This window comes from Grammomys surdaster, unplaced genomic scaffold (genome assembly GCF_004785775.1).
Source record: "Grammomys surdaster isolate TR1022 unplaced genomic scaffold, NIH_TR_1.0 125780, whole genome shotgun sequence".
NCBI classification, from domain to species: domain Eukaryota; kingdom Metazoa; phylum Chordata; class Mammalia; order Rodentia; family Muridae; genus Grammomys; species Grammomys surdaster.
The window spans coordinates 1,593,273-1,610,287 of record NW_021620611.1 but is presented as its reverse complement, the minus strand read 5'-3'; positions in this window follow the sequence as shown (position 1 = coordinate 1,610,287).

Here is a 17,015-nt window from a genome sequence, read left to right as displayed (position 1 = left end):
GCTTTCACAGAAGTAGGCAAAATGGCTCCCAAGACAACTGGACCTAAGAAGCAAGCTGGTGCAGCCATTTTAATTTCTGACAAAATAGGCTTCAAAACCAAAACTAATCAGAAGAGGAAGGACACTAGATACTCATCAAATGAGCAATGCACCAAGAAGTAATTGCAACTCTTAACGCCTGTGCACTAAACACATGGGCACCCAAATTCATGAAACAAACATTACTGCAGTTTCAATCACATACTGACCCTCACACTAAGAGTGGGAGACTTCAATTCCCTGCGCTCACCAATCGAAAGGTCATTCATACAAAAGCGAAACAGAAATGCTGGAGCTCACTAATGATACAAGCTAAACGGACCTGACAGATATTTACTGAACATTTCACAAAAATACGGAAGAATATGCTTTCTTCTTGTTGGCATTTAGTCTCAGCCCCCACAGTTACCTGGCAACAGCCAGGTGTGCCTGAGTCACTACAGAAGGGGCTGCTTGTCCCCTCCTCACTCAGTTGCTCTCTTGCTCTTGCTCCTGGCTCCTTATCCTCTTTCTCCATTCCCCTCCCCTTCTTTTGACATGCTCATGGCTGCCTCTAATCCCCCCCTCTTCCTCTGTCTCTGTTACCCCCTCAACTCCCCTCCCCATGTCCTAAATAAACCCTTCCCACACACACACATCATACGGCACCTCCACCAAACATATTCATTCTTCTCTTTATTTTTATAAAACACAACAATTCTCAGCACCTCATGAAACTCTCGCCAAAACTGAACACATACTCGGGTACAAAGCAAGTCTCAACAGACACTAGGAAACTGAAGCAACAGCCTGAATCCTATCTGACCGCTACGAATATTAAAGCTGGATGTCAACCATAGAATCAATAGAAATGTTCCGATCCCAGGACGAAGCAGTTGAGTGACCATATCTTGTCACAAATGGTACCAGATATGGTGACACATGGCTGTAATTTCAACCCTCAGAAGGAAGATGCAGGAAGATTACTGGGACTTCAAGGCTGGCCTGAGTTACACAACAAGACCCTGTGTAGGAAACAAGTGCACCAAATGCATCACTTTGGTGAGAGCAATTTTTGCTGGGAGAGTAGGGACCGCGCACTGGTTTAGCTCCAAAATGTCCCCCAAAAGGCTGTGTGGTAAAGACACGTGAAACTGGAGGTGGCAGAACTCTGGAGGTGGAGCTTACTTGAGGAAGCAATTCCTTGGAAACACCTTTTGGTCCATGACTTGCCCTTTCCACTGTGCCCCCACCCTGTCCCCGCCCAATCCCTTCCTTCCTCTTTCTCCTAGCGTGTGAAACTTTGGTCCAGCATGCCCTCCATGAAGCTGAGTCTCACAATTAGCCTAGAACTTCTCCTACTTGGCCTCTCTTTTGTTGAGAGATACATTCTTTCTACACACAATTTTGTGAGAGTTTCCACTGTGAACAGATGCTGAACTTTGACAAAGGCTTTTCCCCCCTTTTTATGTAATGAAATGATCCTGTGGGTTTCTTGTCTTTTGTTGTATCAAAGGTTAAATCATGTTTATTGATTTGTGTATCTCAGAGATAAATAAACACATGACTGAATTCAACCATTTTAATATTTTTTTTGTTAGGGAACTTTGCATCTATTTTCGTCAAGAACACTGACCTATAATTCTCTTTTCTTGAAAGACTCTGATTTGCTTTGATATCATATTCACACTGGCCTTGAAAAAGAATAGAATTATTTCTTCCTCAATTTTTGGAGTTCTAAAAGTGATTGCTATTCGTTCTAAATGTTTTATAGACTTCAGTGGTAAAGCCAGCAGCCACTTCCGGGCTTTCCTGTAACTGGAGAATATTATACTTAGACTGAAGTCAGACTCACTCAGTAACTCTCGCTGACCTCAAACCCACAAGTTCTGGGATCACAGCGACATGGACCACACGCAGCAAAGTACAGGCCTCAATCTCTGGTTCACACTTCCATTTCAATATTCTATTCCTTCATATGTGTCCAAGAATCAGCCCATTTTTTCCCTAGCTCTAATTTGCTGGTGTGTATTTGCTCAGACTATTATGGTCTTTATTTCCTTGGGAGAAGTCATGCCTCCTCTATGTGTTTAAGTCCACTCTCTCTTTTTTTTATTCAAGTTCAAAGTTTGTTCATTTTTTTCTCAAAAACTCAAGTTTTCACTAGATTGATCTTGTCACATACCTTTTTAGTCTCTAATGTAGAATTACTAATACTTCTTTTCTTCTAACTTCAGGCTGAGTTCCTTTTTTTGTTTCCTTTTTTTGGTTCTTTAATGTGTAATATTAGAATGTTGAACTATAATCTTTTCTCTTTTTGATACAGCTTGTTACTGACATTAGTTTTTCTCTTATCATTGCTTTTGTCAGCTGAGTGTGGGGGTTCATTTCTCTATACCAGCACTCAAGAGGAAGCACATTTCCAGGTTTGAGGAGAGCCTAAGCTACATAGTTCCCTAAAATCCTAGAATAAAATCCTGTCTCACAAAACCAGAGACAGAGACGGAGGAGAGGGGGAATTATGGACAAGGGAGCTTTTTTGTATCTCACAATTTCAGCTGTGTTTCTCTTTTCATTTTTCACATTTTTAAATTTCCTCATTAACGCATTAATACTCTGGGTCCAATGAAATCCTCTTTATCTGAGGTTGTGCCAAACCTGGAGAGGGTGAACAGCCTCATGCCTCTGCTTATCCTTCTAATCCAGATCTCAGTCACTTGGAAGTCTGACATTTTTGCAGAAGCCCCCCGTGTGCAGCTATTGGAGCTGGAGACTTCTTCACTCTTGTCATCATGTTTCTGTTCTCACTTAAGTTTCCAGAAATAAATAAATAAATAAATAAATAAATAAATAAATAAATTAGCCAGCCTTCACTGAACCCAGCCGATTCAAACACACAATACTCAGCTTCCATGGAAAACAAAGAAAGAAACCTCAAAACCCACCTTTACGGGCTACAGAGATGGCTATGAACAAGCACTGCTCCTGCAACGAATCTTAGCTGGATTCCCAGCACCCTTGTCAAATGATGTAACTTTAACTCTAGCACCAAGGGATACAATGCCCACCTCTACCCCTAGATGGCGCTGCACAGTCGCGCATACATACATGATTAAAACAAAAGAAACCCTTAAAATGGAAAACCAGTAGGAAGGCAATCCTGACCTAGCTTTTGTTTGTGTTTCTTGTTGTTTACTTCCTTTCTTTTCAGCTTCTGTGAAACGATTTCCTTCAGATACTTCAGTTCTGACCTGCTTGACATTGCAGGAGCTTCTATGACTGGGCTCTTTCCAGAGTACATGCTTCAGACCTTTATTTCTGCTGCAGGCTGCAACTTGAAACTTGAGTTTCTTTCTCTTTCATCTATAAAAGGAAGAACTCTGTTCTGATTTTTTCCTGTCTCTAAAGTCTTGCTGTCAATGTACGAGGCAAAAAAGAATAAAATGAATGAAAAATAAGTTATGTAATTGAGTCCGTGGGGTGGCTCAGAGGGTAAAAGGCTCTTGCCAAAAAACCTGGAACCTCAGTTCCATTCCCAGAAACTTCTGGAAGGTGAAAAGAGAGCCGTGACTGCCCAAGCCTTGTCCTCTAACCTTCCCATTGCACCACCGGACATATGTCCACAGGCATCATGCACTGTTACATGGTTACTAATGAACAAAGAAAAAGTTTAAATTAAAACCAAAGCTGACTTCTTTTACCCTAAAAGATCCAACCATTGTAAGCTGAACTTACAATAATCTAAATTGTGACGTGACTCAATGATTCACGACTCTGTATTTCTTTTTCACAGAAATTAGTCTTTGTCAAAACTCTAGCTCTCTGAAGTCTGCCAACTATTCTGTCAAAAAAAAAAAAAAACAACAACAGCTGCTCCTCTTTGACTGAACTACAGATGTTGTGACTTTTGTAGCTTTTGTATATTTACTTGGAGTTTTTTCTCTAATCCTTTCTTAGCTATTTGTTTGCAAAGAAATTGTAACTTGATGATCATAAATTTCGTCAAGTGATTTCTTTGGGACAGATAATTTAATAAGCTCCTTTGACAAATAAATAAATAAATATGTGACTTAGATGATAGTTTAATGCTGTCATCCTTGGTATCCTTAGCATTTTGCAAAAGTATATCTTTAACAAAGTTGATATTAATGAAGTGTGTCTTTAGTGAAGTTGGCGGGGCTTGGGAGATAGCTCTTTGGCTGAATGATTGCCATGTAAGTGTGGGTTCAGATACTCAGTCCCCATGTTTAAAAACTAGGTGTGGTGGCACAGACCCGTCAGCCCAGTGCTTGGCAGTTAGATGAAAGAGGCCAGCTAGTCTAGTGAACAAGGTCAGTGAGAGAGACCCTGTGTTTTGTTTATTGTTGTTGTTGTTTGTAAAGTAAGGTGGAGAACTGTCCTGTGGAGGAAACCACCCGCTGTCTACCCCCTTTCTCCACATACATGCTCACACACTTGGAAATGCACACATGACTATGTCCATACACCACAAACATGCACAAAAGAACTGATTATAAAGACATCGGTAATAGCTAATTGTTCCGCATGCTGTTATATTTTATACATGTTATTTCATTTTGTTACTCAAAAAGACACACATAAAACATATTGATATATTTTATTCCTACAGTTATTCTCCTGTATTACACTGGCAAGGATAGACATTTTTATTTAAGAAGACTTATTCACCCTACTTGTCAAGCTTAGTGATTTATAAGCCAGAGTTATAACGAAACACCAAAATGAAACACCACTGAGAAACACCTGAATATAATGGAGACTAACTGTGTCCCTTTGGGGATAATGTCAGAGCAAGGGATCCCACCAGAATGTGGGGACTTGTGAGAATCCTGGTGGTTTAGTATAAATTACCCAGAGAACTATTTGTATATAAAGTAAATCCACTTTAATTGTGTTCCCAGCTCAACAAATTGTTCAGCATTTTTTTCTTGTGTTGGCAAATTCCACGTCTCAGAGAACCACAGAACACAAAAGGCAGCAGCTGGGATTTTCATTACACTAAAGACAAATCTTTCTTTATTCCGATATTATTAAAAGCTGCTTTCATGTACTGCTATAGGGAGATTCCCCAGAGACATTGGGACCCCTCCCTTTTAATCACTGGTCTGCAGAGTCCCTGTGGCTATTCCTGGCATGCCCTGTGACATAATGAGCAGCTCCTGGGGTAGTCGCTCCTGAGGTTGAGATTTGAGCCATGGATCAGTACTGAGATAAAGGCTGATGTGTTCCTCAACTCTGCAATTTGCTGGCAATGTGAGCACTGGAGAATTATTCACTATGAGCTGCAGCTAAGAATAGCGCTCAGATAATAGCATTCTAATAAGTATTGAGAAACTCTCTATTAAATTGCAGTTAGAAGAATACCCAATGTATAGTCTTGAATGCCTACTAAATGTTACCAATAATTAAACTACCAAGTAGAAATTAGAGAAAAACAAGAATACTTACAAAAAAATGAAGTTTATAGGTTTTGAACCTATTCTCTGTTATTCTGAACTGAAATATGTGCTCGATATTTATTATTAAACATATACTGTGAATATTCTCTCTTGTTATAGCTGGACTTTAGAAGACAGACTTTTTTAGTGCTACAAAGTCCTGTCAAAAATAACTATTTTTCTTAGATTTTTTTTTTATTTATAGACAGAATTTAGTAAGATGAAAAATATAATGGCCGGCAAGATTTTTTTTTATTGTAAGCAAAATTTATTTCCCATGAAATGAAATTTATTGAATGCTTCCTAAGAGGAACATAAAATGTTCTCCTTTGTGTAGAGGTAGGCATGGCTGAGCCCCTGAGTGGAACCCTGTGTGTCCACTTGCTATGGTCAGGCTGTGCCCAGAGCTGGCTCTGGCTCATTGAATCTGACCCTTCAGTCCGGGAGTCTAGGTACACTCTGAGACTGCAATCTTCCATCTAGGACATAGCTTCCTTTTTGTCTGCCTGGGGCTCACCTAGTCCTTCAGAAATGAGCAGACTTCAGTTCAAACAAGAGCAACCTTACTTTAGTCTAAGATTCGGCACATGCTGTAAACAGGCTTTTACTGGCCAGCCCTGCATTGGCTCAACCACTTAAAAAAATTGGTCCCCATATAGCTATTAGTTCTCTACAATTTGTTCCATTAGCCAGGGCATGGGAGAATAAAAATCTTTAATAAAAACTAAAAGCACAAAGTGTAATAGAGCTTCTGAGTTCTATCTTCTTCTTCTTCTTCTTCATCATCATCATCACTACTATTGTGCCTCCAAAGAGTCTTTTCAGACATTTTTTTCCTAATCCCTTACCCTAAAAATTATGGGGTGTATATGATCATTATGTGCAGACATATTTTAGACATTAAAGGATAAAAAACATTCACCCTTCTAAGAATCCAGATTTACACCTGTGGGAGCAATACTACCCCCTTTGATAATGTTTGATAGATAGGAATTGAAGCACTAGAGACAGGTAGCACATTCAGGAGCCTTTGCTTGTGTCACACTGCACAATGTGTACACGCATCACAGTACAGCACCACACTTGTTTGAATGAGAAAACCATCAGGAAACTATGTTCTCTGTAGACATCGAAATTCCCATACATTAATACTTCATTTTGGAGACAGGCTATTTGGACGTCATGAGTCATAAAATCTGAAGTCACTTGTCTTGGACCTAGGCTGTCTCGTGTCACTCTGCTGGACAATTTTCATTTGCAGTACGTATAAGCAAGACAGGATCATGGAAGTCATGGGAGGAGAGGGTGATGAAAGGGAGAACAATAGACAGACTACCATACGTGACACAGTCTAGATTTTCCAGGAGCCGTTCTTCTCCAAAGTGTTAGCTGACCACTTACCCATGTTTCTTGAGAAACATCCTACTCCGAAAGCTGACTCTCAATAATTGTCTTTATTTTCCCAGTCTCAATGATTAAAATCTCCCACCAATTCCAAAAAAACAAAGTTCTAGTTAGATGTCCAGTCACTAAATTCAACATGAGAGAATCCTCTGTGCTTTAATACAATAGTTTCTGGGGATAAAAAAAGATGGTTCCAATGTGCAGAACTCTTGTTGCTCTTGCAGAAACCAGAGCTCAGTCTCTAGTCCCCAGTTCCAGGAGAGGCACACTCTTCTGGCCTCTGCAGATGTTCATGCACAGACACACACACACACACACACACACACACACACACACACACAGAGAGAGAGAGAGAGAGAGAGAGAGAGAGAAGCAGAGAGAGAGAGAGACAGAGACATGCATGTGTGTGAACACAAAGATAAATAAAATAAATCTTTAAAAATATTTAGAAGAAAATAATAAAAGCTAAAGATTTATATAAACCTATATTCTTCTATAGACTATATTCTATAGTCTTAAGTTTTTCTCCCTTCTAGTCATTGATCAACCATGAAATCTTTAAAACCAAAGCAACACAGGTGCCTGTTTCATTGATGTTTTGGTTCATTATGCTTCATGTGAGTAAGAAAATTAACTAATAAAAATAACTATGAAGATCATAAAGCACCATGTGAGATAGTTTTATGGTTTATTCAACCAAAGCAACACAGACAACACTATATTGCCTAATTTGTTGATTAGTAATTCTACTATTCATTCATTCAACAGTTGTTCAGTGTAAGCCTTTGGTTCCTTTTCATTCCATTAGCTCATTATCAGAGAAGAGTTAGTGCCCCACCCCCAGCTAGAGCCCCTTAAAGCCATTAGATCCAGGAGAGTTTCCAGTTCTCTTACTTTCTTTCTGCACTACGGATTGACAACAAATTATTTTAAAACTCTCTATTTGTACTTTTTGCATTTGAAAGCATTTCTGTTTTCATTAAACAAAGTCCAGCTCCATAAAGAAATAAAGGTTGGTGTTTTCTTTCCTCCTTTTTATGAATGCAACCTCAGTAAAAAAAACAACCTTGCCAGGCATGAGAGAATACAGCCAGACTAGAGCACATCCACATACAACTCAAGAATAGTTCTCCCCATACCTTTCTACCTTTGCATTATTCATGGTAACATAGACTCCATAAGAAATTCATGCCACAAAGTAACTCAAGATGAACTACTTAACTTCAGGCTTTAAAACACAAATATAATTCAGCTTGACTATACTGAAATGATGACTCACAACTGCTACTATTTGGAGGAGAGAAGAAACAAACCATTTCAATTCATCTAGGAAAAGAAAAGGAACCCGATTGTCGAGGTACTGATTATTTCGGGGTTATTGGATAAAGTAACATACAGAAGACACACAGGTAGTAACAAGAAGAGGTAATTATAGCAGGACTTTCTCAGACCTGCCATCAGTATAGATAATGACATGGAGCCTGCTATATAGTTTAAAGTGTAAGACTTTTGCTAGGATAATCTCCCAGGTAGCTCTTCTAACTTAACCAGACTTATTACCCACCATGTGGCTAGCTCTATACCACTCTACTCTGTGGTGGTCTGTCTGCTCCCCCTGTGTCCACTCCCAAATATCTTGCATCTGCTTTTATTCCCCTGCTTCATCCACTCTGCATGGAAGTTCCCTCTCCTACTTCCTGCTTTGGCTATTGGCCATCAGATCTTTACTATAACCAATCAACAATGAGACAACATCTGTTACAATTCTAGATTGCCTTTAGACAGGTGAGGAAGGACCAATATTTTACAATGTAGAAATGCCCAGTGAGGGGGCATCAGAAATGAGAATAACAAAACCTGTCAGCATTTAGTTCTCTGCCAGTAGAGTTAATGATTGAAAATATAGAGACACACGCTCATACAAAGTTTTAAAAAAAAAAAGTTATCTCAACAGATAATGATGCAGCTGTCTTGCAGAACCTAGAAGGCAATGTGGAACATGTTTCTGTGAACCCTAGGGTGGGAAGGGGATAGTCTTCTATGAGGAGCTACAATCTGCCTTCATTTTAACAGAAAGGTAGTTTTCAGAACTACCACATATGCTACATGTATTTAGATATTATTTTTGTCCTTGACAAGTCTGAGCAGAATCGAAAATAGGCTCAGGACTGAATGGATAGGAACTGGTTTTCTGCTCTCATGTGCAATAAAAATGACTAGACACCACGCCTTTTAAATGCCTGGGTGCAATACCTGCATGAAAATACTAAACACCACGACTTTTAAATGCCTGGGTGCAATACATGCATGAAAATAGTAAACACCATGCCTTTTAAATGCCTGGGTGCAATACTTGCATTACTTTTTCTTTTAGTTACTGCAAATGTAATGTGCATAGCAGCCTACCTGCTTTCTATGTAGACATAATGATTATTTTGGTTTGTAAAAATGCTGCAGTAGACCATCAGGCTTGCCAGCTACTAAATGCAGCATCTTAACTTGAAGAGTTAAGGGTGGGGTCTGTCCTTCTGCTCCTCTGGAATTTGAGATTAAGCCTGGAGTGTTCATGGTTCAGTGTTTCTTCTGGAAGAATGAAAAGATGGATTTGAAGCTCCCTTTCAGTTTTGCTTTGGGACTTTTCTGGTTTTGTTTCCATCAAGTAGATGCTAGTAGAGATTGTTGGAACCTACCATTGATGAGCTCTAACACAGATGTTTACATCTGTAGTCTTAGAAATTAACCATCATGATCTCTGGACCGTCGGCTCAGCAGGTCAGCTCAGAGAGCAGCTGGGGCACAGGCCTGGCAACTTGGCTTCCATCCAAGAGTCCCACTTAAAGGTGGAAGGATACAGCATGCCACGCCCCCATCCTTTGACCTCCATATGTGTAATAATTTTTTCTATAGTACTACAATTTATAGAGATTAAGTCATATTCAGAAAAACAGATTAAAGCCTTACATTAAAAACTCATGGAGCTGTCTGAGCCTGCTTCTCCCTCTACGATAACTAGGATTTGTATTCCTTTTCACAGTAACCCATGGGGGTGGGAGTGGATTAAGGTAAACCCCAGAAATTATTTTCTGAATACTACCCAGGAAACCTCCTTACGCAAATGTATTTGGACAGTCTACACATCACTGACAGCACAGCTGACTGCTGCTAGCTGCTTCTCCAGAGGGAGAAGTGACAAATACTTTCCTCCATACGTTAACACTGATGTAATGATAAACAGAGAGATGAATACTAGTCAAGTGTAAAAGGAGTGGGTATCAAGGGAGAAGAAGATGGCGTTCTGGTTTGATTTTCTGCTGCTGTGATGAGCAACTACAAAGCAACTTGGGGAGGAACGTGTTCATTTCATATTACCGGTTACAATCCATTGAGGGAAGCCAGGGCAAGTGTTCAAGTAGAAACCCGGAGCAGAGACCATTTTGCCTTGTTTTGAATCGGATGCCTGAGGCTGGAGCAACTGAAAAGATGGAGTTACCAACCCTAAGAGCAGAAACTTCTACTAAAGCAAATTTTAAATGGAAGTCTCCGGTTCTATTATGGGGATGGTAAGGTCTCTGTTACAAAGCTAAATAAAAACATCTGGATTTGAGAGATGTATGGAAGAGAGACATGTATACAGAAGACAGAAATGGGGGCTGAGGAGATGCCTTGCTGAGTAAGGCACTCACTGTGCAAGCCTGAGTTTGGGTCCTGTGACTCAGGTAAAAGCCAGCTGGACACAGTTGATTGATACTCTGGAACAGAGTGTAAAACTTTCAGACACTTAAACATGTCATCAGTCCTACAGACTTGCTAAATCAGTTCAGGTCTCCAGACTTTGTAAATGTCATTTGTGGACTTGACAAGGTTGTTTCTCTAGTCAGAGGGAATGAAGGCTAACTGTTGCAACTGCAAACCCCACTTCCTACTGACACACACACCTACTCCCGAAAAGTCTTACCTCCTAATCCTTCCTAAACAGTCTACTAACTTGAGACCAAGGATTCAAACATGTGAGCCCCTTGGGACTATTCTGATCCATACCACCACAGATGGTCTATAAAAAACAAGGCTTCCGAACTTTATTTGAGGAAGATAAAAGTCCAGAAAGTTTTAGTTCACCTCAGTGTTGATATTCCAGTAAGACTACCCAAGCTTCTGTATTTGTAAGGACACCACATCTGGGACAAGTGAACTTTAATGATGCCATCTAGAGAACTGTCCCTTACAGTTGGCAAAGAATTATGGATGCTGTAGGTATACATCAGGTTTCTAGGGGATGTTAAAGGATTAGATGATGCATTCCAAGAGATTTGACCTCCAGGTTTGCGCTACTTTATAATAGCTTCAGGATGAGGAAGACTCTGAAGGCAACGTACTAGACATTTGGGGTTGTATTGAATTAAAAAACTTTTTATACAGCAAAAGTAACAGAGAGGAGAGGCCACCTATTCATCCAGTAGAGCACTAACATGCAGACTCTCTAAAGAGCTCAAGCTGATTGTGTGGCTGAGTGGTCGAGGGTTTCCTTGGGACTCAGAGGGCCTTGAATTAGAATTTGCGATCCTCAGCACACAGATGAGGGACAGAAGGGATGGAGGCACAAAAGGAGGGAATAAAGAAAAACAAAAAGAGAATCTATGAATAGATTCTCAAAAACATTAAAAAAGGGCCAACAAATACATGACATGCTGAACATCTTCAGCTATAAGGGAAAAAAAAATCACAAAATGAAAATGAATCAAAGCTAGCTGAGGTTTCATCTCAGTCCAGTCCAAAAGGCTTCATCAGAAAGCAAAATGATGGACCAAGGAGATGGTCCAATGTGTTGCTTCTAAAACAAGTATAGTTCAGTTTCTGGTACCCACATAAAAGTGGAAGGTCTGACTCGATAATGTTGTCTCTAGTCTCCATATATATATATATATATATATATATATATATGAATAATTTTAAAAAATCAACAGCATACTAAACAATCCCAAAACAAAATAAGTCAAATATGCTAGCAAGGATGTGAACAGGTAAAAGAAACCCTTATGAATTTTTTTTTGGGGGGGTATGGGAGGAGGAGAATGTAGATTAGTATAGCTACTATGGAAAATATAGCTCCCTAATATAATAAGAATAATACAATAAAGTAATACAATAAATAGCACATGATCTAGCAACAGCACTTACAAGAAGCTTCAAAGGGAATAAAGTCAGGGTACTAGGGACATCTGTACACGCAAGCTTACTGAAGCACTGTTCCTAAGCCACACTGTGAAGTCAGCCTATGTGGCTATCAACTGATTAAACATACAGAAAATAATACTGATACATAACAGAGTATTCAACCCCCAACCCCAAATCAGGTCCTTTTCAGGAAAACAGAATGAAGCAGGGGTGACTATGTTTAGTTAAAGTAGCTGACCGCTCACCAATGTGAAGCTAGGGAGCAAAAAAGAAAATAGACCTGACAGTAGATTGGAGAAGTGTAAGAAGACACAAGGAAGGAGGAAAGGTTACAAATACCATTTGTAAATGAAAGTTAATATGTACAGCTGACAAGCACACTTACAATAAAAATTTTTTGAATATTTGAACATTATCAGATTTAGAAACATTTTTGTATGTTGCTTCTGCTCTAAACATCTTGTGGATTGTTTCTTGTCTTCTCTCTCCTGAAAACAAGGTGAGCCACAGACCTTGTCTTCTAGAAAAATGTGTACGACATGGATTTAAGGAGTTTCTGAAAGGTTGGGTAAAAAAAGCCTACAGACACTGGGTGATGGTGACACACGCCTTTAATCCCAGCACTTGGGAGGCAGAGGCAGGCGGATTTCTGAGTTCGAGGCCAGCCTGGTCTACAGAGTGAGTTTCAGTACAGCCAGGGCTATACAGAGAAACCCTGTCTCGAAAAAGAAAAAAGAAAAAAAGAAAGAAGCCTACAGACTACACCAAAGAGCCGTGGTTGCTATTGGTCTAATTATCTTAGCAGGATGAGCCATCTCTGAGACGCACGTCTTAGTTACTGTTCAATTTCTGTGAAAGGGTGCCATGACCAAGGCAACTTCTATAGGGGGTAGCATTTAATCATGAGTTTGCTTATTATCTCTGAAGGGTGAAAGACAGGAGGAGGGAGGGAAAGAGGGAGAAAGAGATCCAACAAGGCTATACCTACTCCAACATGGGAATGTCTCCTAATCCTTCTCAAATACTTCTGCTAACTGGAACCCAAGTCTTCAATTCAAACATGAGCCTATGAGGGTCATTCTCATTCAACCACCACGCCACACTACAAAATTCCACCAACCATCCCTATAGCACTTACAGGCAAAGTTCTATGAAGAAATATATACAGAAAGCAATATGTCCACAACCTATACATCAAATTAAACCATACGCAACTGCCACATTGTAGCCAGTTTTGAATGGGTCAAGAGTATTGGAATACATTTACAAAATTAATGCCTTCAGCTATTTTCTTCTCTTAAAACCATTCCTGCCTATAACTTGTAAACTGAATTCATCTGAACTTGGATTGTTACCAACAAATATACCAATAATTATACAGTCAAGACCCAAAGCATAACTATCTACATTAAATGAATCATACCCAGAAACAGCGTCCATAATTGAGCCTGATGGTGCCAAATCATGTCTGAAACAAAACACTGCATGATACATCATCGGATATTTCAAGAGCTGTTGGAGGGGGAAAAAACAAATGTTCCCCAGCACTCCTGTGTGTCATCAGAGCACACCATAAAAGCTTTAGAGTGGTGTGCTAACAGGTTTTGCCCAATGACTGGCAATTAGTACCGAGAACATTTTAGACCAACTCTACCATCACCACACTGAGACTGCCATCATGTATTTACCACGTTTCAATGGGCAGTACCTGCTAACAGATCTATCCCTTTGTATCTGTGCTAGGTTATCTTTGGGGTCACATCTCTTGTTAGAAAAAGCATTTGGCTCCTCTAGCCTCAATATAAATGAAAAGCTTTTACCACATGAACAAGGTCAATTTGTTCTGTTTGGGGGATAAAGTAATGAAATGAACTATAAGGTACTAGAGTGTAGGATGGATTTGCCTTTCATCAACCTCACAAAAGAGAGGAGGCAATGAACAACTGATATGTCATGGTGAGGTTTTCATACTAGGTTTCAAATAACAAGCATGAATAGCTGCATAGAATATAGAGCACATAATGAAATTTTATTTGTACTAAAGAATGTTATTTTTCATTTTGTGATTTCATTATTTGTTTACCAGTGCACATATTTGTTTCTTTTTCCCAGTACACTAAGTAGTTGTACATATCTAATTCACTACAAGAATTTAGACACACAGGATAGATAAATATGATGTGATATTATTGCTGCTAGAAGCTTAAACAGTATCTGCTAGGAAATATTGAAGAGATAAAAAAAATTATCCAACCTTGGTTTCAACTATAGTATAGTGTGTCCTTAATATCCCAAGACACAACTGTGAAGAATCTCGTCTGTTAACATATTAATTTATATTCACATACATAAGGATGAGCAGTCATAAAAATGAGAAGTGGATTATTCGGCATTACAATGGCTGCAAGAGATACTGATACATTTCCTTTAGAATCCTAACTGGATGAAGTCAGAAATAGCTCAGCTTTAACAATACCTGATGGGTTTTTGTAAATAAGACTTTTGATATTTTACATTTTCAGCCCGAACCGCACTGAAAGTTCTGTGCATGTATGTGCACATGAATGCAGACCTCATAGGTTTTCTTTGATGTCAAGCAAGCAGAGTCAGCACATGTGTTTTAGGAAGGCTCATTGTGTGAACATGAAGACCGATCAATTCTGCAATGTCGAGTTTCTAAGTTTAAGGACTCATATTTAAGAAGCCACTGAGCTAGTGTCCCTAGCACATACATAGTGGTACATGGTGTGACTGTTTTAAAGAAGGTACTTTGAGCATGTAATTATAGCACTCCATGTAGAGAATTTGTTCAAATCTTAGGATATTTAGCTACAGGGAAAGCGAAGAACAAAGGCTGCTTCATCACTGAGTTTGTACTTCCTGTCTTAAGTCATTTGGAGGTAAGGCAGACTAGAGCGTAACAGAAAGGTGTTTAGTAGTAGGGACTCAACAATTGGAATTTTGTGAAAGACCTAACAGAAATATCAAAGTCACTTAAAATATCAAAATACAGAAATCCATATAATCAAACTAAAAAACTCAGCCATTACTGTTGAAAGAAAGCATCAATGATACACTACACTTGAGCTTTGTCTTCTCAAAACAGCAGAGCCTGAGAGTATCACTGTAGATATACATGAAGTCGCCTTTTAAATATTGGGACCTTAAACCCCTCCTTCACATTAGCAGTTAAAATGACAACACTCAGATTCTCATCAAATGATGTTTTATTAGTAAAAACAGTTAACACATAAAGGTAACAGAAAGTGTAGCCAGGCGGTGGTGGCGCACGCCTTTAATCCCAGCACTTGGGAGGCAGAGGCAGGTGGATTTCTGAGTTCGAGGCCAGCCTGGTCTACAGAGTGAGTTCCAGGACAGCCAGGACTACACAGAGAAACCCTGTCTCGAAAAAAACAAAAAACAAAAGGTAACAGAAAGTATATGAAGGAGTGTAGCAGTGCAAAGTGGACAAAAGAAGAGGTGCCTCTACCCATCTCTGTCCCTTCTCTACTTAGGACAATGACTAAGGACTTTTAGTAACCATCTCATTACAGTGGCATGATGTACTTAATTCACCTTTAAAATGTTCTCCTATGGTCTGACTGTCCCCTCCCAAACTTGTTATTGGAAGAGTACAGGCTTAGACAATGGGGTGCCACTTCATAAAGTAGCTATGATAATCAAAATACCCCATTTTTCCCAACCGATTTTACCATGTGATAAAGCAGCAAGTGGGCCCTTACCAGATGTTGGCACTTTGACACTGGGCTTCCAGGACTCCAAAACAGAGGTGGTCATTTTTTTTTAAATAGGAATTACACAGCCTGTGGCACACTGTTACAGAACTGCACTGTCTAATAAGGCATGTCCCTCAGCAAATCCATTTAGCAACTTTTCAGGTTGGAGTTTAGCTGTAGGGCCAGGGTGATTTGAAATGCACTCTTACAAGGGCATCCTCCACTACATATACAGCTGGAGCCATGGGTCCCTCCATGCGACTCTGGGAGCTCTGGTTGACTGGTATTGTTGCTCTTCCCATGGGGCCGCAAGCCCCTTCAGCATCTTCAGTCTGCTAACTCCTCCATTGGGAGCCCTGTGATCTCTGTATATGTCAGATTCTGTATATGTCAGCATGCACTTCCTGGAATCAACAGCAGTGTCTGCATTTGTTGACTGCACATGGGATGGATCCCCAGGTAGGGCAGTCTCCACATGGTCCCTCCTCCAGTCTCTGCTCCACATTTTGTCTCCGTATCCTTATTTGCTTCCATGAGTATTTTGTTACTCCTAAGACAGACCGAAACACCCATACGTTTGTCTTTCTTCTTGAGCTTCACGTGGTCTGTGAGCTCTATCTTGGGTATTCTGAGCTTTTGGGAGAGGACGTCCTTGGTCCCGTGAAGGCTGGATTTTCCAGTGTGGGGGAATTCGAGGGGAGGGAGAGAGGAGTGGGTGGATGGGTGGGGGCACACCTTCATAGAAGCAGCAGGAGGGGAAACAGAATAAAGGATTTCTGGGGGGCAGGGAATGGGGAAAGGAGATAACATATGAAATGTGAATAAATAAAATATCCAAATAAATAAATGAGAGAAAGAAAGAAAGAAAGAAAGAAAGAAAGAAAGAAAGAAAGAAAGAAAGAAAGAAAGGAAATGCACTCTACAATTAAAGCAAGGGTGACAATCTTGCAACATCTGTCTCTCAAAACGTGTTAGTCTATGTAGTGCTCCAAAATCCACACACTGGGTAACTTAAAAACAATACATATTGTTAGTTCTGCAGGCTGGAAAACAGCAGTTTCTTTGGTGTTGGCCCATTTCTGCTCCAAAGTCAGCACCCTGTTCCTAGATCTTCCACAGGAGGGTTAAAAGAGGAAGAGAGCTAAGTTTCCTTCCTCTGCCACAGTACAGGGTATTCAGCCACTGATGGGGAGCTTTTCTCATGAGCAATCCCATCCCAAAGGTC